A 27705-nucleotide genomic window follows, 5' to 3' on the forward strand; every position below is an offset into this window, starting at 1 on the left:
TAATGGCATCAATTGACCTAAATGCTCAAACAGTGAGCAAGCATTTTCAGTCTCAGTCCTTAAGCTTGGACAATAGAGGGAATGACTGAAAATCTACCAGCACACAAAGGCAAAGAAGCTACAGAATTAGCAAAACAAGAGAAAAACACTTTAAATAATCAGGTCAGCAAACAAGGAAGGAATAATTGGCAGAAGCACAAAGTAGGAAGTATAGAGAGCTACTCCAGAAACCACATGTGGATCAAGATTTAATCTGGCAGTGGTTAAAGAGAGATGAATTAAAACCTATAGATGAGAGATTTATAATTGCAGCACAGGATAGTGGACTATGGACAAGACAGTTCACAGCCAGCATAGAAAAAAAAAGACTGGTAAAACAGACAAATGTAGATTCTGCAATACAGATCTGGAAATGGTTACTCATCTCATTCGGGCCGATACAGAAAACCTTGCGGGAGAGCTGGCGAGCGCCCGCTCTCCCGACGCGCACCCAGGCAGCCGAGTTATGCAAATTAGGGCACGCAGTAAAAAGGAGGCACTAGGGACACTAGTGCGTCCCTAGTGCCTCCTTTTTGACAGAAGCGGCGGCTGCCAGCGGGCTTGACAGCCGATGCTTAATTTTACCGGCATCGGTTGTCAAACCCGCTCACAGCCACGGGTTCGGAAAATGGATGCTGGCAAAATTGAGCGTCCGTTTTCCTGGCCGCGGGCCGACTTTTTTTTTGTTTAGATCTTTTATTATTATTTTTTTTTGTCTTTGGGGCCTCCAACTTAATATTGCTATGATATTAAGTCGGAGGGTGTACAGAAAAGCAGCTTTTCTGTACACTTTCCCGGTGCTGGCCTTTGGCAGGCGTTAATTTCTTAAAGTAAAATCTGCAGCTTGGCTGCACATTTTATTTTCTGTATCACGCGAGAATAACTAATAGTCCCATCAACATGCATTTGCATGTTGCTGGCGCTATTAGTTTTGGGGGGGGTTGGCCGTGCTATTACCCCTTACTGTATAAAGGGTAAAAATAGCGCGTCGAAAACACGCGGCCAAACGGGAGCTAACAGTGCGCTCGACCTGAGCACGCTTTATCGGCGCAATTGCTGGGTATGACGTGTTGATATCAGAAGTCCTGTGTATTGAAAGGCACAGCAAGATGGCACAGTTTATTCATTGAAAACATAATGTCAATTACCAGACAAACATTGTGAACACACCCCTAATAGAATAGAAGAAAACAAAGATGTTGTGATCACCTGGGACATTCCCATTCCCACTGACAGGAAAATTGATGCTGGAAAACCAGATATTGTGGTGAAGGAGAAAAACATAAGAATGGCATTACTGGTAGAGGTGTAAGGACCTAATGACTGTTCTGTGAATCATATGGAGAAAATGAAGATCCTTAAATACCAAGATACAATCAGAGACCAAGAAAATGTGGCAGAAAAATACAGAAATAGTCACAGTCATATTGGGTGCTACTGGACTAATTAACAAGAATTTCCAAATGCATCTTGATATGTTGCCAGTTAAGATTACACCCTATGAACTTCAGAAGGTGGCTCTCTTTGGCACAATGCAAGTACTAAGAAGTGTATTAGCAGTAAATTTGAGACTGAGATCATTTGCAACATACCCTGGCTTACCAATGAGGTTCATTCCTGTCAAGGTATGTGCAAAGCAAACCCATTGAGAGAAACTGGTCTGGGAAGAAGAAGAGGAAGCATGAGGAGTCCCACCAACCTCAGCAATACATTAGTTGAAATACAGGCCCTCAGAATAAAATAAAATAAATAAATTCCACCCTGCTCTCAGAAATAGAGGGTATAAGCACTTAGCAGTGGACCATCAATGGCTGCCTTTAACATCCAGTGACCCATGGCTTAGCACTTTCTGTCCCTGCTTGTTGTTGTTTTTTATTTATTTTATTTTTTTGGGGGGGGGGAGGTTGTTAAAATATACTTTTTTCTTGCATACATGTCTTATATTTTTCTTAACTTAATTTTTGAATTGTTCCAAAAACTAAATTTTTATGACACAATAAATGTCATGATTTAAATGTACATTTTTATATATTTATGAACATATTTCTAAATGATGCTGGTGTGCAAAAGAAAGGGTACATTGCCATCATGTAGGGAACAAGATAGATATTATGAAATGAAGATAAATGAATTGGGGAGCTCTGAAGGTGATCAGTATTTCTAGAAGCATGGGGAGCCACATTGTTAGGAAGCTTAAAAAAAGGTAATACTACTTAACAGGTCATGCTTATACTACACAGGGGAACATTCATGCATCATCTTATCCTCCAACGTGTCACTCATTTGACAGGAGTGTTCACGTCATATTTTGGAAATTGTAAGCCAGAAATGGACACTTGTACTCAATGAGCGAGACTTGGGATGGTGTTTTGTGCCTATGAGGGTAGAGGCCAGGGTAGAGACAGTCATCAGCCAGAAAGGTCAAGATGTAGGCAGGAGGTTATGGTATACACTGTTTATATGAGGAAGGTACCACAGCCCGGAGGAGGCAAGACTCATCCGCAAGACCCATCAGAGAAGTATATAAAGGAACTCTACTTGTCCCACCAACTAGATCCACCCGCCTAACGTCTTCCAAAGAACGTGCATTCTCCACAGCGGGCCCAGGCCTCTGGAACAAATTGCCGACTGAACTAAGACTGGAACCCTGCCTTCTTACCTTCCGTAGAAAACTTAAGACTTGGCTTTTCCTCCAAGCATTCTCATAATGTCTATTAGGTCAATCCACTCGCAGCCAAACAGATGGAAAGGTCGCACTAGCCCCAGTACTCTTCTCATGTATTTTTATCGCTAATTTTTGTCTTTCTTCTTCCTGGCTACTCTAGCCCCCAGTTCAATCTCCTTGTTTTATGTAACTTTGCTTCAGCTCTCCTGTAATGGTTATTTAGTTAATCCCCTAAGTTCCATGTAAACCGGTCTGATATGAATCCTTTCATGAAGACCAGTATAGAAATATGTTAAATAAATAAATAAATGATGCCCACATCATAGAATGCAAAGGTCAAAATATGACAGCTTCTCCTGGAACTAGCTCAATGAAAAGGAAAGTAGCATATAAACACTGTTCATGATATATGTAGGAAAAAAGGCTTTGCCATCAAAAACTAGGAATGTTACATTTACATCTTTAGGTGTTTCACACGTAAAACGCTTTTTATCCAGTCATAATTGCATATTGTGCAATATTTAGTCTACAAAATCTCCCCTTATTGAAATTAGCTGCTGTGCATACAAAATAATTTTCAAATGCATGCAAAGCACCGAATGCAAAGGTAATCCTATGAAAATAAAATAACACGGCAGCCCGAAGCCATGTTAGTTCCCAGAAAGATAGCTACAACTCAGGAGTTGTAGCTAACTTTCTGTGGGAGGATCAGCAGGCTGAGAGCACGTCCCAGCCTGCTTCTTTAAAGGATTGTGTGGCCTGGAAACCCCCCCTCCCAATTTACAAAAATCCCCATTCCCTGCTTATAGAGGTGGCCCAATAGTGAAAAAAGTGAAAAAAAACTAGAAGTAAAATTTGCGCAGCAGTGCCCTGGGCCCCTACCCAAACCCCTCCTTTGTGCAAAGTTGCCCTCCCAACCAAATCCTCCTCGATCCAACCCACTCAGTATCTTTCCCCACCCCCAGATCCTCCTTTACAATCGACCTATTGCCTGGTAATCTAGTGGCACCCCCCCCCACCCTCCATAACTAAAATAACCACCCTTATAATCTAGTGGCCTCTGGCCCCTGCCCCCTGCCACCCCAGACCCCCTTTACCTAGAGAAAGTCTGCCTGGTAGTCTAGCAGTGGTCTGGAGGGCCCCCTAACTCCGAGCTGATTGACACCATTTTCTAAAATAGCGCCAGCCAGCCTTTGCCCCTAGGAAAATGCTGTTGACTAGTCCAGAGTTAGGGGATGCTCTGGGCTGCCACTAGACTACCAGGGAGACTTTCTCTAGGTAAGGGGGGCTGGGGGTGGAGGTTGCCTGGGACAGGAACCACTAACCTACCAGGGTGGTTATTCTATGTAAGGGGGTGTGGGGGGGCCACTACACTACCAGGGAATAATTTGATTGTAAAGTGGGGGTCTGGGGCTGGTGGAAAGCTACTGTGGGGAGTGGGGGGATATGTGGTGGTGGGGGCCACTTTGCACAAAAAAGGATGGGTTTCGGAAAGGGGTGGGACATCGCTGTATGAATATTGTTTGTATTTTTTATACTTTTGGCCCTGCTGGGCCAGGTGGTGGGGTGTCTAATCAAACCTCTAAGGGGAGGGGGGATTTTGGGCCACGTGTCCCTTTTAGAAGATGGTGGTTCCGTATGAAGGGACACGCCATCTTGCATTTTTTACCTTTCCCCGCAATATTTTTTCTCGCCGACTTTTTCTGTGAGAAAAAATTTCATCAGGAAACCTCCGCAATATTTTACAGGGGAGGGGACAATATCATGGAAATGCCCCCCATAATATTACTCCCCTTCTGTAGTAAAATGGTGTGATTTAGTAAATGAGGGCCTTTTATTGTGAGCCCTCTGGGGGACAGGAAAAACCTACAGTATCTGAATGTAATCTGCTGTGGAGTGTCTGGAAGGCAGAATATAAATCAAAATAAATAAATACATCTTCACTGCATGCTGAATTCTACACAAGATAGCTACACAACTAGGAATAGCATAGCCTGAGGGAGGAGAAGAGCACAAGAGAGTGATACAGATTCTGACTCTGAGGCAGGCCTAGAAACTTCCTAGCGCCAAACAACTGGTGCCATCTGTCAAAGAAATAGATTATTTTTTACAACAGTTGTAATTGAACATTTATTTAAGTATTGTACAATACAAGGAAAGGTGAATGGTGAAGGACAGTAACATTAAGTGAAAGAGAAAGTGAATAATGAGCCTTTTTCAATATCCATCCTCCAAGTACTTATTTCTTATCATCTGTGTGCTCATAAAAGGGGCCTGTTGAGATGCAGTGTTGCCTTTTGGGAGCTCTATCAGCTTTTGCATATTGATCTGTGAGGAGCCAAAGAAGCTCAATTCCTCAACTGGAGTGGGAGGCAGAGATGCTGCCGGAGGGGAAGGGCAACTAATATACTGCAGTTCAGGATCAGCTATAGTGGCCAGTTCAGGCAATTGCACGGGGTGGCTCACCGGGGAGGGCGGTGGAGGCCCACTAAAGGGAGAAGCGAGGGCCCATGTGGCAGCCGGTGGACCCTATCCCACTAGTGGCAGAAGAAGGAAGAGGTCCATGAGGCAGTCTGTGGACCCCATCCCACCGACGGCAGAAGAAGGAAGAGTTCCATACTCTGCCAGAAGCACAGGGAGCTCTTTCGGCGGTTCCTTCTGGTGTACTGGCTGGCCCTGCGATACTCAACACTCATGGTGATAGTACTTCTTATATGCTCATCTCATGCAACCAAGGAACAAGGCACTGGGTGGCAGCAGTAGCAGCAGAGGAGTAAGAGAGATCTATGGACTCTGCCTGCAAAAGGTTGCATGTGTGTGTGAATGAGAGCCTGCCTGTGAGGGGATGGGAGTGTGTGTCAGCGTCAGAACAAGCCTTGCAGATATATTTATTGGAACTTAGAGCAATTCTAAACGCCCTACAAGCATTTCAAAAATACCTGTGGGGTCGCAGAGACATGATCTACATGGACAACCAAGTGGCAATGTTTTACATAAAACAAACAAGGAGGGTCTGGTTCATGGTCCCTGTGCAAGGAAGCCCTCCTAAACTTCGAGCAAGTTCATTGAAATTCCATACATTTACAGGAAACTTACCTACCGGGAGTAGCCAGTACCAGAGCGGACAGACTAAGTTGAATATTTCATCCACACGAATGGTCCCTCAATCCACAAGTAGCTCAAGGGATATTCCTGCAATGGGGGGTGCCATCGATAGACCTCTTTGCCGCAGAGATAAATGCTCAAGTCCTGCGTTTCTGCTCGATTCGACCCAGTCAGCTCAGAATTGGCCAAGATGCTTTCCTCATTCCATGGAAGAACGGCCTACTGTATGCCTTTCCTCCCATACCGCTCATTACCAGGAAAATTCAAAAATGCATAGCAGAAGGGGCTCAACTGATCTTAATAGCCCCAACCTGGCCCAGGCAACCACGGTACAGTTACCTTTTATGCCTCTCAATCAAAAACCCAATTTGACTACCAGATCAACCAGATCTTTTGCTTCAGGAGCAGGGAACGCTCCTACACCCGCTCCACTCATCCCTCCATTTGACAGCGTGGAGATTGAACAGTTCCTCTTGACTGAGCAAGGTGTTTCCACTGCAGCCCAATTGATCCTTCTGGAATCCAGGAAACACTCAACTAGATGGAATTACAGCTTCAAATGGAAACGTTACTCTACCTGGTGCACATCCAAGGGATTCCACCATTGGACTGCTCTCCAGAGCTGCTCATGGATTACCTCCATACATTATACATGTCTGGCATAGCAACATCCTCTATAAGAGTTCACCTTAGTGCCATAGCAGCATATCATAGGCCATTTAACAATCATCCTATCTCCAATCACCCTTTGCTTTCTCGTTTCATCAAAGGTTTGACTCGCCTTCGTCCGCCAATCTCTAAACCACCGGTTCCATGGAACCTCAATATAGTCTTGGAATTGCTCATACTCTCCCCATTCAAACCCATGGATTCAGCACACATGAAGTACCTTACATGGAAAGTAGTATTTCTTGTGGCAGTGACATCCGCATGTCGAGTTAGCGAATTGCAAGCCTTAGTTCACTGTGCTCCATATTTACAGTTTTTATCACCACAAGGCAGTTCTCAGGACTCACCCAGCCTTTCTCCCAAAGGTGGTATCTCAGTTCCTCTTGATCCAGATGATAGAACTACCAACATTTTTCCCTAAGCCTCATTCTAATGATAGGGAGCGCTTACTGCACACACTAGACTGCAAAAGGGTGTTAGCATACTACAAAGAATGAACACACACTGACTCCCGTGCTTCTCAACTATTAGTCTTGTTCGACCCGACTGCACCTGGGCTACCAGTAGCTAAACGAACCATCTCCAGCTTTATAGCGCAGTGCATCCAATTCTGCTATGAGAAACAGAAGTTACACCTAAACTCTGTTCCCAATGCTCACCAAGTCAGGACAGTAGCTGTGACAATAGCACATCTCAGAAATGTACAACCTGTGGACATTTGTAAAGCAGCTACATGGTCATCTCTTCACATCTTCACATCTCACTACTGCCTGGACCAGCAGTCAACCGCTGATGTGAAGATAGAGACTGCAGGATTGCTTGCCCTATCATCTTAACCAAGTCAACTACCACATTGCGTAGATCATGCAAGAACTATGGGCCTTTACAATTGGCATGATCGGGAGCTTGGGACTCCCATGACTGCATGGCTAATGCAGCCCTGCTATCAACGGGAAAAAGCAAGTTTGCTTACCGTAAACAGTGTTTTCGTAGATAGCAGGATGAATTAGCCATGCTGACCCTCCCTCCTTCCTGGTATTCGACCTTCTATTATGCTACGCCTAAGCTTAATTACAGACTGAGAATCTGTTACTTTCCTGCACAGGAACACACACGCAGCCGCAGAGACCAAAAACTCTAGCATCTGCTTGATAAAGCTCCGCCTCCTAGGCCCTGAATGACAGTTCCCATGACAGCATGGCTAATTCATCCTGCTATCTACGGAAACACCGTTTACGGTAAGCAAACTTGCTTTTATCTGTGTACCCGGTGCAAAGATCTCCTGGCTCTCAGAGAATGAGTCCGATCTCTGGAGACTAGAGAGGCAGACCTGGAGGAGCTGAGGCAGACAGAGAGGTACGTTGATGAGACCTTTAGGGACATAGTAGCCAAGTCCCAAATCCATTCTGGCAACCTTGGTGCTGCCTTGGATCAGAAAGGTCTCTCGGTTGGAGAGCATCACCTTGGTGTAGCAGTAAGTGATCCTGTAGCAAGGACCTGCTCTCCAGGTGATGCATTGTTATCTCACACTGAGAACAAGTCTCCCAGTGCTACTGCCCAGCAGGGAAGGGTTAGATCGCCCATCATTGTTGATGATTCGATTATTAGAAATGTAGATAGCTGGGTGGCTGGTGGACGTGAGGACCGCCTGGTAATTTGCCTCCCTGGTGCGAAGGTGGCAGACCTCATGTGTCACCTAGATAGGATTATAGACAGTGCTGGGGAAGAGCCAGCTGTCATGGTACATGTGGGCACCAACAACATAGGAAAAAATGGGAGGGAGATTCTGGAAGCCAAATTTAGGATTTTAGGTAGAAAACTGAAATCCAGAACCTCCAGGTTAGCAATCTCTGAAATGCTTCCTGTTCCACGTGCAGGTCCCCAGAGGCAGGAAGAGCTCTGGAGTCTCAATGCATGGATGAGACAATGGTGCAGGGAAGAGAGATTCAGTTTTATAAGGAACTGGACAACATTTTGGGAAAGGGGAAACTTTTCTGAAAGGACGGGCTCCACCTTAACCAAAGTGGAACCAGGCTACTGGTGCTAACTTTTGAAAATGAGATAGAGCAGCTTTTAAACTAGAACAAAAAGGAAAGCTGTCAGTCACTCAGCAGTACATGGTTCAGAGGAATGTATCGTTGAAGGATACTAATGAAACAGGAAAGTTAGGGCATCCCAGCAGAGAGGTTCCAATAAAAGCAAAAGTAGTCCATTTGCCTATAAGTAAAGAATCACCTGAGCTAAAGAATTCCAAATTATCCCTATCAACTGAAAAGCAGGTTGCTAATACATACAAAAAACACATTTTGAAATGCCTGTATGCCAATGCCAGAAGTAAGATGGGAGAGTTAGAAAGCAGTGAATGATGAGATAGACATAATTAGCATCTCAGAGACCTGGTGGAAGGAGGATAACCAATGGAACAGTGCTATATCAGATTACAAACTATATCGTAATGATAGGGATGATCAACTTGGTGGGGGTGTGGCACTTTATGTCCGGGAGGGTATAGAGTCCAACAATATAAAGATGATACAAGAGACTAAATGCTCAGTAGAATCTATATTGGTAGAAATACCATGTATGGTAAGAGTATAGTCATAAGAGTATACTACCATCCATCTGGCCAAAATGATCAGACAGATGGTGAAATGCTAAGAGAAATCCGGGAAGCTAACTAATTTGGCAGTGCAATAATAATGGAGTTACCCCAATATTGAAATATTGATTGGGTAAATGTAACATCAGGACTTGTTAGAGTCAGAAAGTTCCTGGATGGAATAAACGACTACTTCATGGAGCAGTTGGTTCAGGAACCAACTAGAAAGGGAGCTATTTTAGATTTAATTCTTAGTGGAATGCAGGATTTGGTGAGAGAGGTAATGGTGGTGGGGCAAGACATGTGTCAAGACAATAGTGATCTTAACATGATTAAATTTGAAATAATGACTGGAAGGGGGACAATATGTAAATCTATAGCTCTAACACTAAATTTTCAAAAGGGAAACTTTGATAAAATGAAGAAAATAGAAAAAAACTGAAATGTACAGCTGCAAAGTTTAAAAGTGTACAAAATGTGTAGACATTGTTTAAAAATACAATCTTATAAGCTCAGCCTAGATGTATTCCACATATTAAAAAAGGTGGAAGGAAGGCAAAACGATTACCAGCATAATTAAAAGGTGAGGTGAAAGAGGCTATTTTAGCCAAAAAAACATCCTTCAAAAATTGGAATAAGGATCCATCTGAAGAAAATAGGAAAAAGCACAAGCATTGTCAAGTTAAGTGTAAAACATTGATAAGGCAGGCTAAGAGAGAATTTGAAATGAAGTTGGCCGTAGAGGCAAAAACTCATAAGAACATACCATACTGGGTCAGACCAAGGGTCCATCAAGCCCAGCATCCTGTTTCCAACAGTGGCCAATTCAGGCCATAAGAACCTGGCAAGTACCCAAAAACTAAGTCTATTCCATGTTAACGTTGCTAGTAATAGCAGTGGCTATTTTCTAAGTCAACTTAATAGCAGGTAATGGACTTCTCCTCCAAGAACTTATCCAATCCTTTTTTAAACACAGCTATACTAACTGCACTAACCACATCCTCTGGCAACAAATTCCAGAGTTTAATTGAGTGTTGAGTAAAAAAGAACTTTCTCTGATTAGTTTTAAATGTGCCCCATGCTAACTTCATGGAGTGCCCCCTAGTCTTTCTATTATCTGAAAGAGTAAATAACTGATTCACATCTACCCATTCTAGACCTCTCATGATTTTAAACACCTCTATCATATCCCCCCTCAGCCATCTCTTCTCCAAACTGAAAAGTCCTAACCTCTTTAGTCTTTCCTCATAGAGGAGCTGTTCCATTCCCCTTATAATTTTGGTAGCCCTTCTCTGTACCTTCTCCATCGCAATTATATATTTTTTGAGATGCGGCGACCGGAATTGTACACAGTATTCAAGGTGCGGTCTCACAATGGAGCGATACAGAGGCATTATGACATTTTCTGTTTTATTCACCATTCCCTTTCTAATAATTCCCAACATTCCGTTTGCTTTTTTGACTGCTGCAGCACACTGAACCGATGATTTCAATGTGTTATCCACTATGACACCTAGATCTCTTTCTTGGGTTGTAGCATCTAATGTGGAACCTAACATTGTGTAACTATAGCAAGAAACCTGTGAGGTAGTCAGTTGGACTGTTAGATGGCTGAGGGGTTAAAGGGGCTCTTAGGGAAGGTAAGGCCATTGTAGAAAGATTAAATGAATTCTTTGCTTCTGTGTTTAAGAATGAGGATGTTGGGGAGATACCAGTTCTGGGGATGGTTTTCAAGAGTGATGAGTCAGAAGAACTGAACAAAATCACTGTGAATCTGGAATATGTATTAGGCCATATTGACAAATTAAAGAGGAGTAAATCACCTGGACCAGATGGTATGCACCCCAGGGTTCTGAAGGAACTCAAAACTGAAATTTCTAATCTATTAGTTAAAATTTGTAACCTATCATTAAAATCATCCATTGTACCAGAAGACTGGAGGGTGGCCAATGTAACACCAATATTTAAAAAGAGCTCCAGGGGCAATCCAGGAAACTGTAGACCAGTGATCCTGACTTCAGTGCTGGGAAAAATAATCTAAAGATGGTTTCATGTAACAGTCAGCATGGATTTACCCAAGGGAAGTCTTTTCTCACACATCTGCTTCATTTTTTTGAATAGGTTAATAAACAAGTAGATAAAGGTGAAACAGTAGATGTAGTGTATTTGGATTTTCAGAAGGCATTAGACAAAGTTCCTCATGAGAGGCTTCTAGGAAAAGTAAAAAGTCATGGGATAGGTGGCAATGTCCTTTCGTGGATCTCAAACTGGTTAAAAGACAGGAAACAGAGTAGGATTAAATGGTCAATTTTCTCAGTGGAAAAGGATAAACAGTGGAGTGCCTCAGAGATCTGTACTTGGACTGGTGCTTTTCAATATATTTATAAATGATCTGGAAAGGAAATCGATGAGTAAGGTGATCAAATTTGCAGATGATAAAAAATATCACAAGCAGATTGTGATAAATTGCAGGAGGGCCTTGCGAGACTGGAAAATTGGGCATCCAAATGGCAGATGAAATTTAATGTGGGCAAATGCAAGGTGATGCATTGCATATAGGGAAAAATAACCCTTGCTGTAGCTACACAATGTTAGGTTCCATATTAGGAGCTACCATACAGGAAAAAGATCTAGGCATCATAGTGGATAATGCATTGAAATCGTCAGCTCAATGTGCTGATGAGATCAAAAAAGCAAACAGAAGGTTAGAATTATTAGGAAGGGAATGGTGAATAAAATGTAAAATGTCATAATGCCTCTGTATCGCTCCATGGTGAGACCGCACCTTGAGTACTGTGTACAATTCTGGTCACCACATCGCACTGGAGAAAGTACAGAGAAGGGTGATGAAAATGATAAATGCGATGGAACGTCTCCCCTATGAGGAAAGGCTAAAGAGGTGAGGGCTATTCAGCTTGGAGAAGAGACAGCTGAGGGGGGATATGATAGAGGTCTTTAAAATCATGAGAGGTCTAGCATGGGTAAATGTGAATTTGTTATTTACTCTTTTGGTAATAGGACTAGGGGGCACTCCATGAAGTTAACAAGTAGCACATTTAAAACAAATAGGAGAAAATTATTTTTCACTCAATGCACAAGTAATCTCTGGAATTTGTTGCCAGAGGATGTGATTAATGCAGTTAGTGTAGCTGGGTTTAAAAAAATGTTTGGATAATTTCTTGGAGGAGCCGTCCATTAACTGCTATTTATCAAGTTGACTTAGGTCAAAGCCCCTACTATTACTGGCATCAGTAGCATGGGATCTACTTAGTGTTTGGGTATATGCCAGGTACTTGTTGCCTGGATTGGCCACTGTTGGAAACAGGATGCTGGGCTTGATGCCCTTGGTCTGACACAGTATGGCAATTTTTTATGTTATTATGTTCTTAACTAGAGAGAGGGGTACGGAATTGGATGGGAGCCCAGGGCAAAGGGAGGATCCTGAAATTGGGGGTGGCAACAGGGCAGGGATGTTAGGCCAGATTGTACCAGAGATCAATTTGTCAGGGATAGCTTTCCAGGGAATAGTGGGGATGAGGTGAGAGCTTTCCAGTGGTTTGATTATTTGATAATAGGAGGTCAGAGGAGGGGAAGCCAAATTTAGAATGGGGATCACAGTGAGAGAGAAGAAAGGGGAGGCAGGACAGAGGACCCAGGATGTTGAGAGAGGAAGGAAGGAATGCAAGAAAAAGGAGGCAGAGGACCAGAGTCTGATGGAAAGAGCACTGGGAAGAGGGGAAGAGAGAGAGGACTAGGGACTGAGGGAAGGAGAGGTAAGAGGACTGGTTATTAGGTGGAAGGAGAGAGAGAAAAGACCCATGATAAGGAAGAGGGAAAGAGAAAGGAATAAATTAAGGAAGATAATGGAGGAGTAAGGGGATGAGGTCTGGAGGAGAGAGCATAGGAGAAAGAGGAAAGAAAGGGGCAGGCAGGAAGAGGAGACAAAAAGAAGAAAAGTGAGCAGAAAGAGAGAAGTAAGAGAGAATATTAAAATATCCACTCTGCAGGAGAGACAGAAGAAAGAGAGAGAGACAATTAAAACAGAAAAGGAAAAAAGAACATGAGAAGGAGCGAGAACATAAAAAAAAGGGACATAGACCAGCCAAGAGAATGAGAAAATAGAGACATACTGAGCTAGAAAATCAAGTCAAAGAAATCCAGGGTTGGAAACATTTATTGCTTGATAGGGAAAATTAATATCTCATCAATGTAAAACATCCTAGTACCTAGTTCAAAGTCTTTCACTTGGATGTATCTCCCACACCTGGATTTTGTTGATTGACTTTTTTTTCTGGTGCATAATCAATTCTCTTGTATGCAACTCTGAGGCTTTGTATTGGGTCTGAACTATTTTGTGATGATAAAACTTGAAAAATGTGCTTTTAGGTATTTGTTGAGAAAATATTACTACAATTTCCCATGGAGACAGTCCACTGGACAACCCTTTCATCTCCTCACCCAAATGAACTGCTTGCTCACTATCGGTACTCTAGGGAACAAGTGTCCAGGATTCACGCACCACACATCTAATAATCCTACTTTAAATCTGCTGCGCTAGCCACCTGTAAGTTGTGTTCAGATACTCAAAGCTTTTGCTGAAAACAAAAAAAAGCCTATGGTTGGCTTACATGTGTGTGTGTGTGTGTGTGTGTGAAAGGAAAAACACAGAAATCATTTCCATAGGGCAGTAAATCAGATAGCATCCCCACTGGATATTAAATGATGGCAGATAAAGATAAAAAAAAGGCCTATTCTGCTCAGCAGCAATTTTATGCCTATACCACCCAAGTATCACTTCTCTTTTGCTGGGCTACAGTGGAAATGGGCTTTGCTATAGATACAGGGCTTCTATGCCCTGCCCAAAGAGCTTATAATGTAAGTGGATAGGTGATGGGAGGGGCAATGAAGTGCCTGGGGAAAGTAATAAAGGTGAGAAGGATATGAAACCTGCTTTGTTAGGTCTGTTGTAAGAAGCCGTGCTGAATCTAAAATGGGTTTTTACTCTGGTTTTAGCATGGGTTTTTTTAGTGCTAACCTTATTCATGTATGTAATATAGGTTTTAGCACCAAAAAAAAACTGCACTAAAAATCCATGGTTGCTTAACATAGATGTAGGCAAATGCCATATAAAAGAAGATATTAGCAATTACAGGGCAATGCAGAGAGCCATGTCAGCAGTGAGACATTCTATTGCTTGTTTTTAACATGGGAATTATAACACCTGGGACAGGGCAGCAGTAAAAGTTAAGCACATTTCTGGTGGCCAGTTCTACTCCATTGCTGGCCATTGTATGGCTGTGTGTGAGTACATGTATTATGTATGCTTTTTTGGTACATTTTGCGGGTCAATTGAAGAATTATAATAGCAGAAGCTTTACTGTGAGGAAGAAAGAGGGAACAGATTGAAAGAAGACGGTTTATCGCTGAAGAAGGGAGGAGGGTCTGAGAGAAGCAGGACTTGGCCCAAGCCATTTGCAGAAGGGCATGCAGGCAGTGGATATTCCACCTGAGGACAGCACTGCTGGGACTGCCAGAGATAGATGTGGTGCCGACATATAGACTGATCTCAAGGGCAATTCTTTCTCTCTATGAAGAGATCAGAGACGATACTGATCTCCCAATAGATCATGGACATGCCATTCCAGGCTTGGTAAAGCTTATTGGTGCCTTGCATTTTCTCGCCACAGGCTCCTGACAGAATACAGTGGCCATGGTGGCCGGTATGCACCAGTCAACGATTTCAAGGTTTTTCAGCCAGGTACTGAGGGCCATGATGAAACGGGTCAGGCAGCGTAACAAGTAGCTACTACAGCTTATGGAGTAGCAGAGAATGAAGTGCACTTTCTGTCATTCGCTGGCATGCCGAATGTAATGAATGCAATTGATTTCAACCATGTTGCTCTTACAACCCCCACCCACCCACACACACACACTGGAGAAAAATGGCATATTGCAACAGGAAGCATTTCCATATCTTGAATATACAAGTTGTGTGCAATGCACACGTTAAAAATCATCAGTGTTGTCTCCAAGTTTTCCAGAAGCGGCCATGAGTCCTTCATCCTTGCGCAGTTGGCGCTGGTTCAGATTTCACTGAAGGGAAATACAGTAAAAGCTGGTTGCTCAGTAAATTTGAAATACAAGACAAAATAAAGCACAAGCTTAAAAAGTTGAAATGTAAGCTCTCTGGGGTGGGTACCATAAGCGGATTAGTGCACGCTTTTTGGTATATGGTGCCGAAGCACATACTAATCCACTACACTTGTAAGCTCTCTGGGGTGGGTGCCAAAAGCTGGAAATTTGCTGAACAGTAGTACACACTTTGCTAAACAAAAGACTCATTTTTATTTTTTTTTACAGGAGTTGCGGGTTATGGCTTCAAAACATGACTGTTGACACCCTTGCCTGCGCCACATACAACAGCAGAAATCTGTTACAATGAGGCACATGCAAAAACCAGAGTGCTCATAGAATGTACATTTGATGCTTTAAAAAGCAGGTTCCACTGCCATGACTGCTCTGGAGGAGCACTGCAATATTCGCCGGAGAAAGTAGCGGACATCATTGTGGTATGCTGCATGCTTCACGATATTGCTCTTCAGCATAGCATTCATTAAGAAGTGAACCCAAACCTGGGGCCAGAACCCAAAATGTTTACACCTGCTGCAGATGGCGATAGCAAGGCAAGGGAGAATGAGCTCTATCGCAAGGTCATTGCGGACTACTTCGGAGGTACATTTGTACACATGGTAGGGGTAGGATGATTTGTCTGGGTGGTGTGTGGAGTGAGATTCTGATGTCAAAATGTTTTTCTCAGATTGGTGCCAACCCCTGAGAAGATGAATGCCAGCAAGAGAATGCACTGTTTTTAATATGTTCAAATTTTAAATGTCTGTTTTTTTGAAATGTTGCAATGTGCTTGTTTTTTGAAAAATATTTTCCCATTTAAAATGCAGTTTTAATAAAGTGAAATTTTTAATGACAGCCTCATTCTTCATTGGTCTTGCTCTTCATTAATGTGAATACTGGGCCTGTGACATTCATGAAAAACAGGCCCAGCATCCTTGGTCCAAAGACCTCCACCTTAGTTTGGAAATCTGTGGACAAAGGATTCTGGGTCTGTCACGGTTGGTCCAGGCTTGTATCCTTGGTCCAGAGATTTGCAAGACTGGTACACCTCTGGAATATTAAGAGAAGAGATGAGCATCAGTGGGCAGTGAGTCAGGCAATGACAGAGATGAGGTGTTCAAGTGGAAGAAGCATCTGCATAGATGCAAGGCATCTGAGCAGGAGAAGCATCTGCACTAGAAGGAAAAGCAGGAGCACAACCACCATCTGAGTATACTGCAGTAATGAGCACTGATGACAAAGATTTATTTATTTATTTATTAACTTTTATTTACCGACATTCGTGAAGCACATCATGCCAGTTTACAATGAACTCAGGCGGAAAATACAATAAAACAATAATACAATAATACAATAAAACAATAATAACAATAAAAACCAGAGGAGCAATAATATAAGGGAGGAGAGGGGAAGGAGGGGGGGGGGTAGGGTAAGCAGGGGAGGCGGGACTAGGGGAGGGAGGGAGGGTAGGAAGTAGGAGGTAGGGGGAGTAGGAGGGAGGGGATAAGGAGGGGAAGGGGAAAAAGGCAGAAAGATAGATGAAGTAAAGAAACAAAAATAGAGGGAACTATGTACAATTGGCCATATGTGCAGGTACCATTAACTTAAGTGGAACTAAGGAAGTATTGAAAACCGGCGGTATTAACTGGGCGATAGTATTCACTAAGGGGGTCATTTTCAAAGGAGTTACGCATGTAAATGTGACATACTATCGTAGCAATTTTCAAAGCTATTTACTCGAGTAAAGTGCACTTACTTGAGTAAATCCTATGGACAATTCAATGGCATATATTGTAGCAATTTTGAAAAGCCCACTTACTTGAGTAAAGTATATTTACTCGAGCAAAAACCAGTTTTGCTCGAGTAAATGCTTTTTAAAATCTACCCCTAAGATATAGCTTATTTACGGGGTAAACTGGATGGTGTACTGGAGGTAAGGGGTATACTGGAGGGATTTAGGCGCGGCCGGGAGGCAGTGGGAACGTTGGGTAACTAGGAGGGTAGTGGGGGTAGGGATGGGTCGGGCGGGGAGGGGGGAGCGGGGGGGGGGGGGGGGGTAAGTGGTCGAGCAGTGAGGGGCTGAAAGGGGGAAATTTAAAATTTGGTTAGGGGGAAAATTTAAGTTTGGTTAGTATCGGGGTAGGCCTGTCGGAAGAGCCATGTCTTGACTCCTTTCTTGAAGTTGCGAAGTGATGTCTCTTGGCGTAGGGGGGTGGGGAGGGAGTTCCAGAGGCTGGGCCAGCGACGGAGAAAGCTCTCCCTCTGGTTTGAGATGAATGTGCTGATTTGAGGGATGGGGTGTGGAGAGTGCCTGTAAGGGTTGTTCTTGTGGGGCGGTCAGAGGAGCAGTAACGAGGCATCTCATCGAGCCAGGTGTGATTGTGTTTATGTAGGGAGTTGTGAAGGATGGTGAGAGTTTTGTATTGTGAGCGGAAGGCGATGGGCAGCCAATGTAGGTCCTTTAGGATGGGGGTGATGTGGTCCCTTTTACGAGTGCTGGTTATGATTCTGGCCATGGAATTTTGTAGAATCTGAAGGGGTTTGATGGTGGTGGCAGGGAGTCCTAGTAGCAGGGAGTTGCAATAATCTAGTTTCGTGAGCATAGTGGTCTGTATGACTGTGCGGAAATCGTGTGTGTGGAGGAGGGGTTTGAAAGATGCACCTATCTGCAAAAAAGAATGAGAAAGAGAGAAAAAAATGAGAAGAAATACAAGGCTGACACTGTTAAGCCCACTGGGCTACCTGTAGGAATAGTGCTTTGGAATGTTGGAGTGTAAATACAGGAAGAGAAGAGATGTGCATTGGTGGGTGGCAGGTCAGGCGATAGCATTGGCAAGGTGTTCAAGAGGGAAAAGCATCTGCATAGAGACAAGGTATTCTCACAGAAGAAGCATCTGCACTGGAAGGAAAAGCAGGAGGGTAACCACCATCTCCTCATAGTGCAGTGATGAGCGACAACTTGGCAGGGTTCAAGTATTTTCATTGGTGGTCCGATGTGGCAGCAGATGTTTTTCTGTTCTCCGGGGGGGGGGGGGGGAACGGCCCAAAAATCTGACAGTTATGTGTCAACCACCAGTCACAGAAGAATACTGAGAGAAAGTCATTGGTGGTCCAGCGTGGTGGTTGACTAAGGAATAGTCATTGAGGTAGCGCCAGGGTGGATCCAGATAGCATCATTAGTGGGGCCAGGGTGGTCCAGTGTAGGGTCAGGTCCAGAAAAAATCATGGTAGGAGTCAGCAAGGTGGGAACATGCCTCAAGGATACTTCTTCTATCCATGGCCGCCATCTCTGCCTCTGCTTGGGGGGCTGCTGCATTCCATGGCTTCTGAGGAGGACATACTTGCCTCATGGGGGACCACGAGCCTGATCAGATGGTTCAGTGTCTGATTTATATCCCAGGGTTCAAAGCCACGTAGATCTCCAGCAATATCATCAGACGAAGCACGAATGCAATTTGACATCACATTGGCTACAGCTGTGTTTTCTCTCAATGACATTCTGGCCTCTGTACACTTCTGGCACATTTCCTTTTGCACGTGCTCCATCTCTTGCATGTATTGCTTCCATCCGGTTGTCACACTGGACTCCACAAATTCCTGCCTTGCAATCTGGTTCTCCATGACATCCATGGAGGGGGGTGGCGCTTCTATTAGTGGGACAGTGCTGTCATCATAAGGCCCACTACCAGTCACAACATAGCCTGGAGACCCGCTGCCCACACAGATGCCAGGTGTTGGTACATCCGGAATGTCAGGCAACGATGTGTCTGGCCACATGAGGTGGAGCTCGACCAATTGACTGTCCTCTTGTGTGGCTGATGGTGTCTCACTTATCAACTGCAGACTTATGGTTGGTTGTTCTGTTCCTATAAGGGGTGGATCCTGGGGTTGACTCTCTTTGACCGTGACAGGCAAGCCCAAGAACCTTACTGAATTATATCGTGGATTTGTACAATCCTGACATTTCCAACATTTTTTTTTCTTATGAGTGTGTACATGGGGGAATGCAAAATCAAATTGTGTGGTACCTGTAAATAGAGCATTAAAAGACTCAATGGCTTTGCATACAGCAGTGATCAATAGCATAACACAGCATTTGTGTCATACTTATGATGCCTCTAACAGCTCCAATAATATATATCCTGTTATTTCAGCATGTTTCCCTGTCCAGCACAAAATCTTTTCCATAGCCATGGAGGTAAACCAGTCCCATTATGAATCCAAACCTCAGGTAGAGCAGCCACTACTGGGTGGGCAAAGCTAGTGTGCCACCTCAGTGTCCGTCATAGAGAGAATGAACAGTCTAAAATGAATGCAGGAATTTTTGGTAAGGCTGAAAAAAGACTGAAGGCTCAAAGAACCATTAATACACAGCAGGAACTGGAAACACAGGAACAAGCAGGAACACAGGAGCACGGCAGGAAGAGGAAACACAGAAACTGCAAGGCAACTAGCACTGTAGTAGCAGGGGACTTGTTGCAAGGGCAGCACTAGGGATATTGGCAGGCGCTTAAATTCCCTGCCAGGGTGACGTCATCCGGGAGCATTTCTGTAAGTTTTCCCGCCCTGGAGTCTCTAAATTACAGTAGTGCGCGCATACCTTAAGGCCCTGGCAGCATCGGGATGAGTGGAGGGTGAGTAAGGCTGGTCACACTGGCCCATCATTACAAAATATATCTCAGATCTATTCTATAGGACTTATCGACTATACAGCAGAAGTAAATACATTGTAGAGGGTACCATCCCATAGGAATAGGGTTGCCAACTTTTCCACAGACTTAGACTGGGCCCTTGAGGACTGGGTGGGGGGAAGAGGGAGCCTTCCTCTTATTTTCATTCATTTGCATAAATTACTGTTCCAGCATTTTGGGCCAATGGAGGGCCCCTTCCGCTCAGCTGCTCCCCATAAAATAAATGAATTGCAATTACAATATAGTAAACCTTCTATAACTATAAAATCACTCACCTTTGGTTACACGAGCAGAGCAAAGATAGACCCTCATTTAGAACAGAATAAAGAGACCTTAAAGAATAAAAAAAAATTCGCTGACTAAAGTGGCAACAAGCCACATTCTGTATCTGATGCCACAATGGAAAAAGCAAAATCAAAACTATTCCTCATAAAACAATACAAGCAAGAAACATAAAACATCAATCAGAATAGTAAAACCATACTATTAAAAAATACATATTTCAAAACAGCTAATGAATAGGGTAACATCCAATAATTAAAAACTCATGTACAAATTTTAAAAATTCCCTAAACAGTGATAATATTTCAAAACAGCTGACACATCAAATAAAACCCAATAATTAAAACTAATAAGAACTTTAAACATCCCCTGCTTTCTATACTTTTCACACTGAGATTGTTGTGAGCATACACACACACATATGCTTCTTCTCTTTCTCACATACACACTCATTGAGAGACAGAGGGAACATATGTGAGTACATAAGTGAGTCAGAAGAAGCGTGTGTGTGTGTATGTGACTCACACATACACATGCATCTTCTGTCTCTCTGACACACACACTTCGTCTCTATCTCTCTCACACACATATATGCTTCCTCTCTCTCTCACACACACACACGCTTCCCTGTCTCTCTCACATACACACATCCTCTGTCCCTCTAATACACTTAACAGGGTCCTGTGGGACTGAAATGGTTTGAGGAGGGAGGCAGGAATTGTATAGCAGCAGCTCAAAGCGAATTATGCCTTTATTTTAGCAAGACTGGATGCAAACAGCAGATAGCAACTTTAATTTTTGAGGTCTGCACTGGCAGTGCCACTCACACAGGACTCAGTGATGGTTGGAATAGGAGAGGAGTGGACGTAGAGAAATGGCCAGGCGAGCTCAGGACTTGGAAAGAGAGAGCTGCAGTAGGCCAAACAGTATGACTGAATAGTGTGACAGTGAAGCGGCAACAGCATGCAGCACTGCTGCCAGCAGTCACAGCATAGGAAGAGCCATAGCTAAGGAGAACAGCCAATACCAGCAAGGACAGACAGCGCAGCAGCCACCTAAGATTCAGGCCCAACTCAAGGGAGGAGATGGAAGGGCTGAAAATATAGCAAGCCAGAGGGCCCTTTGAGGAAGCAAGGAAGGGTCAGTAAGTGAGGGAGGCTGATTTAAGAGAGAAGATTGGAAACACTCCTAGCTGCATCAGATAAAACAACATAGGTCTGTTCTCTCTTTTCTGCGGCTGTGTGAGCCTTCGTAAAGAAAATAGCAAGTAGCTGATTGGTGTGATGCCACAACACTGAGTGGCTACTGGCTAGAGATAGTATAGGGATATCCGAATGCAGGTTCCCAGCGCAGCAGAGCTGTAGATGAGACAGACTGAGAAAGTTAGATTACTCACTAAGTTGGTAGCTGTAAAGGTGGAGATCCCAGCAGGCAGAAGTAGTTGAACACAGGCACTGAGCCCGGGAGAGCAGGCCCTCGAGGAGCGAGTACCTGATCCCAGATAGGCACCTAAAAGAAAGTAAAGGGCCCCCAAGGAGCGGGTACCCAGGTTAGAGAAATACCCTGAAGGGCAGAGAGAGCTTCCAGCGGCAGCAAGGAAGCGGCAGAGTAGCTCAGACCGGAGGCTTTCCATCCATTCACAATCCTTGCTAACTCAATGAGTTAGCAAACAAGGGCAGGCTAAATACCCGGATGGCGTGACGTCACTCGAGGGGGACGCCCCCGAGGTTACCGCCATGACGTGGATAAAGACGTGGGTGGCATGCGCGCACGCACCCTAGGAGGCCCTCAGGAGAAACATGGTGTGAGGCTTTGCCATTGCCGTTCCAGGGATGCCGGAGAGAGCGGCATGCAGACGCAGCGGTAGCCATCTTCCCAAGGGAGAGCAGAGAGAAAGGTGAGGCACAAAGGTCGAAACCGTTTGAGACTGACGGACGCAACACATATTTATTTCTTCACATGCTTGAACTAGTTATATTTGATCAATATCCACTGATCGCTCTCTCCCTGGACACTGAAAAAGCATTTGACAGGGTGGAATGGGAATATCTTTACACTACACTGCAGTGGTTTAGTTTTGGTCCCTCATTTTTAGCTGGAGTACGGCTGCTCTATCACCAATCGCTAGTACGTTTATATGTTAATAGTAGACTTTTTTCTAGCTTTGAGTTACATAGGGGTACCAGTCAAGGCTGTCCTCTTTCACCCTTTCTTTTTAACCTGGTTTTGCACCCTTTTTTATTGACTATTCGTCAGCACCTGGGCATCCAGTGAGAAGAGGTGAGTGCTGACACTTACAAACTCTCTGCAGATGCGGATGACGTTTTGTTGTATCTTAAGAACCCTGATAGTACCCTTCCTCATCTCATTTCTCTCATTTCTACATATTCTTCTTTCTCAGGATATCAGGTGAATTGGCACAAGACTAAATTACTGTTGCTAAACCTCCCCAGTAGACATGTAGATGTCGCTAATTACCTGTATTAAAAAATGAAAAAATAACTTAAATAGTTGGGCATAATTTTCTTTGAAACTGTTCTCCAGCCTGTAACTCACAGTGAAGCCTCTATTCTGCAAATGCTTTGGGGGTCCCTACTTCAATGGTCTCCCCTGTATCTAACATGGTAGGGCTGATTGAACACTATTAAAATGGCACTAGCGCCTAGAATGAACTTTGTTTTCTCTAAGATTCCTGTTTTCTTTTCTATGGATTTTTACAAGCAAGTAGACCGTATGTTGCTTGGTGTTTCATGGCAATATAAGCCCTCAAGAATTGGCATTTCCAAATTGAAAGCTGATAAAGGTAATGGTGGGGTTAACTTTCTGGATTTTTACAGCTAACCTCAAGCTTCTTTTTGGAGCAAGGATATCATTGGATGTCTGACTCACTGCAACTTTCTGACAATCCCAGATTATTGAATATAGAATGTTGGCTTGTTTCTTCATATCCCTTTGAAGCCCTTCCTTGAATGATCCTCCCTCATACTTTGCTAGCTAATCTTATCCTTCGCTTCACTCACAGAGCATACTCTGAATTTGACCAGTTGCTAGCCTCCTCCTCACCCAAATGGAAATATTCTAAACTGGCCTCCCCTTGGTTCCATACTCATATTAAACTTGCTGGTAAAAGTCTGAATTGGAAGGTGTGGCAGGCTAGTGGGATTTGGTTTTTGTCCTCCATTCAGAAGGACCACAAACTTCTCCCTTTTGCTGAATTGATATCTTTTTTCCCTTTTCCCAAGTCTCAATTTTACTTATGGTTGCAGTTGCGTGAATGCTTGGGTTCTGATCTTTCTTCCCAATTTTGTTTGTCTCTCTTCCCTAGATGGTTTATAATATACCAAGACTTTGGATCATTGGGCCATTTGGCTTTCAAGCTCTAGAAATCTATTAAAATGACCAAATATCCTAGCATGATGAGCTTGCAGAATGTATAGCTTACAGAATCTGAATGTTCAGCTGATGAGGTTGATTGGCCATGCTACTGGAATTTGTCAGTGTGTTTCACTAACTTCCAGTTTAATGCAATCTTCTTATTTTATTGCACATAGAGCTGTGTGGACCCCATGGAAATTATATAGAGCAGGTTTAGCCTCCACTTCTTGCTGTTGCCACTGTGTCCCACATGTTATGTTTTTGTCCTATGATACAATTTTGGCAAACCATTTGGCATACTATATCCTATATTTTACATTTACATTTCCTGCTTACATTCCGCAATGTTACACTCCGTGTGGCAACTTTTCCTTGTTCTCTTCCCATTCCATACAGGAATATAATGTATTTCTTTTTGGGAGTCACCATTATATTAATGCTATCATTCTGGAAGAATGGTGATTTATTCAATGAACACTATTGGTGGAATACAATCTGTATGTACTGTAAATACGAGAAGGTGGTGGACATCAAATTTCATCATTTGGCATCTTGGATAGCAGTGTGGGAATCTTTGGATGTCTATTTTGAATCTTCTTCTTTACCTTCCCTTAACAGTGACTGATATCTTTCTGTACTAATGCTGTAGATTCTGTCACCTTCTTTCTTTGAGTTTTCCTGACATCCCTTCCCTTATGCTGTTTTCTTTATAATGCTTTTCATGGTGTTTTTTGTACCTTTCCAGTTGTTTATTTCCTTGTCTTATATTGTACTCAATAAAACATGTTTGAACTAAAAAAAAAAAAAAAAGTGCATGGAAAAAGAGTCCCATGTTCATCTTGTTGAGCAAGCTCAGCTCCTATCCCAATGGCATAAGCATCTACCTCAAGAACAAAGGGTTTTGATAGGTTCAGATGATAATGGCAGAGTTCTTTGAGAAATTCTTGTTTAAGATGCTTGAAGACCCTGGATGGCCTCTTCTGGCCAATGTCTGATTATCTGCACCCTTCTTCATGAGAGCGGTGAGAGGAGCCGCCAACAAGGAATATCCAGGTAAGAACTGTCTATAATAATTAGCAAAGCCCAGAAAACATTCAAAAGCCTTAGGCCTTACAGGTTGGGTCCAGTCCAGAATGGCTTTCCATTTTTCAGGATGGCTTTCCATTTTACAGAACCCATGCCAGGAAATGATGTAACCCAAGAATGGTAACTCTTCTTGTTCGAAAATACATTTTTCTAGCTTAGCATAAAGATGGTGCTTTAAAGCCTCTGCAGAACCTGCTTTACATGCTGTTGATGTTGGGCCAGGGATTGAAAGAAGATGAGTGTATAATTGAGGTACACTACCACATGAGAGTATAGAAGATCCCGAAAGATCTCATTGACTATGTGTTGGAAGACAGCAGGAGCAGTACATAAGCCAAATGGCATCACCATATATTCATAATGGCTGACTCTGGTGTAAAAGGCTGTCTTCCATTCATCACCCTCACAGATCCATATAAGATTATAGGCCCCATGCAGGTCAAACTTGGTGAAAATTTGCGCCCTTTGGAATCTGGGGCAAAGCCAATATCTAGACAGACAATGGTGAGACAGGAATTAGCTGGAGGTTGAGGCAGGCATCAAACGGGGTGTAGACAGAGTTCGTAGCTGAAGTCAGAGGCAGGTGGCAGGCAAGAGGGAGATCTGGGTCCAAAGTAGAGGTTAGTGGCAGGCAGCAGGCAAAGCAGAGGTCAGTGCCAAATAGAGTAAAGAAAGACCGAGATGATGGGAAGCCAAGGAGAGTAGACTGGACAAAGGCAGAGCAAGGCAAGACCGGCAGACCAAGGCAGACTAGGCAAGGCAGACAGGAACCCAAGCAGGAGCAACACGCACTGTATCCGAGCAGGGAGACCTGTTGTTGAGATAATCCTGTGGAGCACGGCTGGGCCTTTTATATCCAGTTGAGTGATGTCATCACTGAGTGCTGTCAGCTGGGTTTCCCATTGCAGGGACTTCAGAAGGTGCCATGCCATGCACACACATGCCTAGGGGAGCCAGGAGAGCAGTGTTGCAGATGGTGTCATAGCGGCATGCCTATCTCTTTGGAGACTTTCGGCATTAGAATGAAGAGTGGATGGGCAGTCTAGTTAGGCTGTGTGGTCTTTTTCTGCCATCATATTCCTATGTTTCTATACTTTGGATCAGGGCTGCCAACTCCTTTCCTCAAGAGCCTCAAACAGGCCTCATTTTCAGGATATTCATAGGGGTAGATTTTAAAAGAAGCGCGATCAGCCTACTTTTGCTTGCGCATCAGACTCAAGCAAAAGTATGCTGGATTTTAGTAGATACGCGCGGAGCCGCGCGTATCCACTAAAATCCTGGATCGGCGCGCGCAAGGCTATCGATTTTGTATAGCCTGCGCGCGCCGAGCCGCGCTGCCTCCCCCCGTTCCCTCCAAGGCCGCTCCGAAATCGGAGCGGCCTCGGAGGGAACTTTCCTTTGCCCTCCCCTCACCTTACCCTCCCTTCCCCTACCTAACCCACCCACCCGGCCCTGTCTACACCCCCCCTTACCTTTGTCGGGGGATTTACGCCTCCCGGAGGGAGACGTAAATCCCCGCGCGCCAGCGGGCCTGCTGCGCGCCGGGCCGCGACCTGGGGGCGGGTACGGAGGGTGCGGCCACGCCCCCGGGCCGTAGCCACGCCCCCGTACCCGCCCCCAAAACGCTACCGACACGCCCCCGGAACGCCGCGACGACCGGGCCCGCCCCCCGACACGCCCCCGACACGCCCCCCTCCGAGAACCCGGGACTTACGCGAGTCCCGGGGCTCTGCGCGCGCCGGGGGGCCTATGTAAAATAGGCTTCCCGGCGCGCAGGGCCCTGCTCGCGTAAATCCGCCCGGTTTTGGGCGGATTTACGCGAGCAGGGCTCTGAAAATCCGCCCCATAATGAATATGTATGAGATATATTTGCATACAATGGAGGTGGTGCATGTAGATTTATTTCATGCATATTCATTAAGGGTATCCTGAAAAAGAGGCCTATTTGTGCTCTTAAGGATCAGATTTGGCCACCCCTGCTGTAGATTATGAAAGGGTGCCATGTCTTTACATCAGCAGAACTAAGGCTGTGAGGCTGTCCATTCAACTAGTCATCTTATTTTTTTTTTTTTAAATTAATAGACCAGATCTACCAGTCACAAAATAGACATTTTCAAATTGGATTTTAAATTGAATCCCCTTTTTCTATACCAAAGCTGGCCTTTCTCAATGGCAATTTACTTGGGTAAAAGGGTTATTTGAAAATTCCTATCCTGAAAAACATTTTTTTTGTAAGTTCTGATATATGACTTATGGTGTGCGGTGCCAACCATCCTTGAACAAAAAGGTTTTCTAGCTCAAGTTAATAAATGTTCCATACTCAGTGCCACTGGATGATGTTGCTCACGTGAATGACTGAATATCCTGTTGTCCAGAGAACACCTGTTAAAGATAAGCAATTTTATTTTTTATCTGCCTGCATTTTGGACTCTGAGACTTGATACTGATAATAATAATAATAATAATAATAAATGTCCTGAATAAAAGGCAACCTGTGTTTGTATAACATGGACAATGGGAGATGCAAATGAGTGGGCTTGTATTGATGTATGGATCAAACCACCAGAAATCGGTTCTAATCCTCTGCCATTAATTCTGTGTAACTGTGGGAAAGGCATTAGTGTGCCTTACTTAATGCTGGCTTTGTCATTGACTCACTGTGTGACTTTTGGATGTCACTATAGCTCTCTGTGCCACCAATTATCTCTACAACCTTAAATGAGTTATTTTAACTTCTCTTTATTCTCTCAGTAATTTCAAAAGTGCCATGCCGTGTCTAGATGCTGAACATAGATTGTGACAGATTCCTATGAGGTGCTCACATGCCTGTTCATGAATGTAATTGAGATAAAAGATCCCTACAAAAATCCATTTTGTTCTTAGATTGCTTGCAGCCCTTCGAAAGAGTGATCCCCATCCTGGTTCTTAAGGTCTACTACCAGGTCTGGTTATTAGGAGATCCATGATGGTTATGCAGGAGCCATTCACTGGATATGATGGTCTTCAATGTATCTCAAGAGTATTCATTATGAATATCATAAAAAGAGATAATTTCAGTAATCCTC

General features: G+C 43.8%; 1 protein-coding gene across 2 annotated transcripts in view; it reads left to right on the forward strand.

Moving 5' to 3' along the window:
- Positions 1–27705, forward strand: part of GPR176 (G protein-coupled receptor 176) — a 69295-nt gene that overhangs the window by 36221 nt on the left and 5369 nt on the right. The window lies entirely within an intron of this gene.

Source organism: Rhinatrema bivittatum, chromosome 4 (assembly GCF_901001135.1).
Source record: "Rhinatrema bivittatum chromosome 4, aRhiBiv1.1, whole genome shotgun sequence".
Classification (NCBI taxonomy): Eukaryota; Metazoa; Chordata; class Amphibia; order Gymnophiona; family Rhinatrematidae; genus Rhinatrema; species Rhinatrema bivittatum.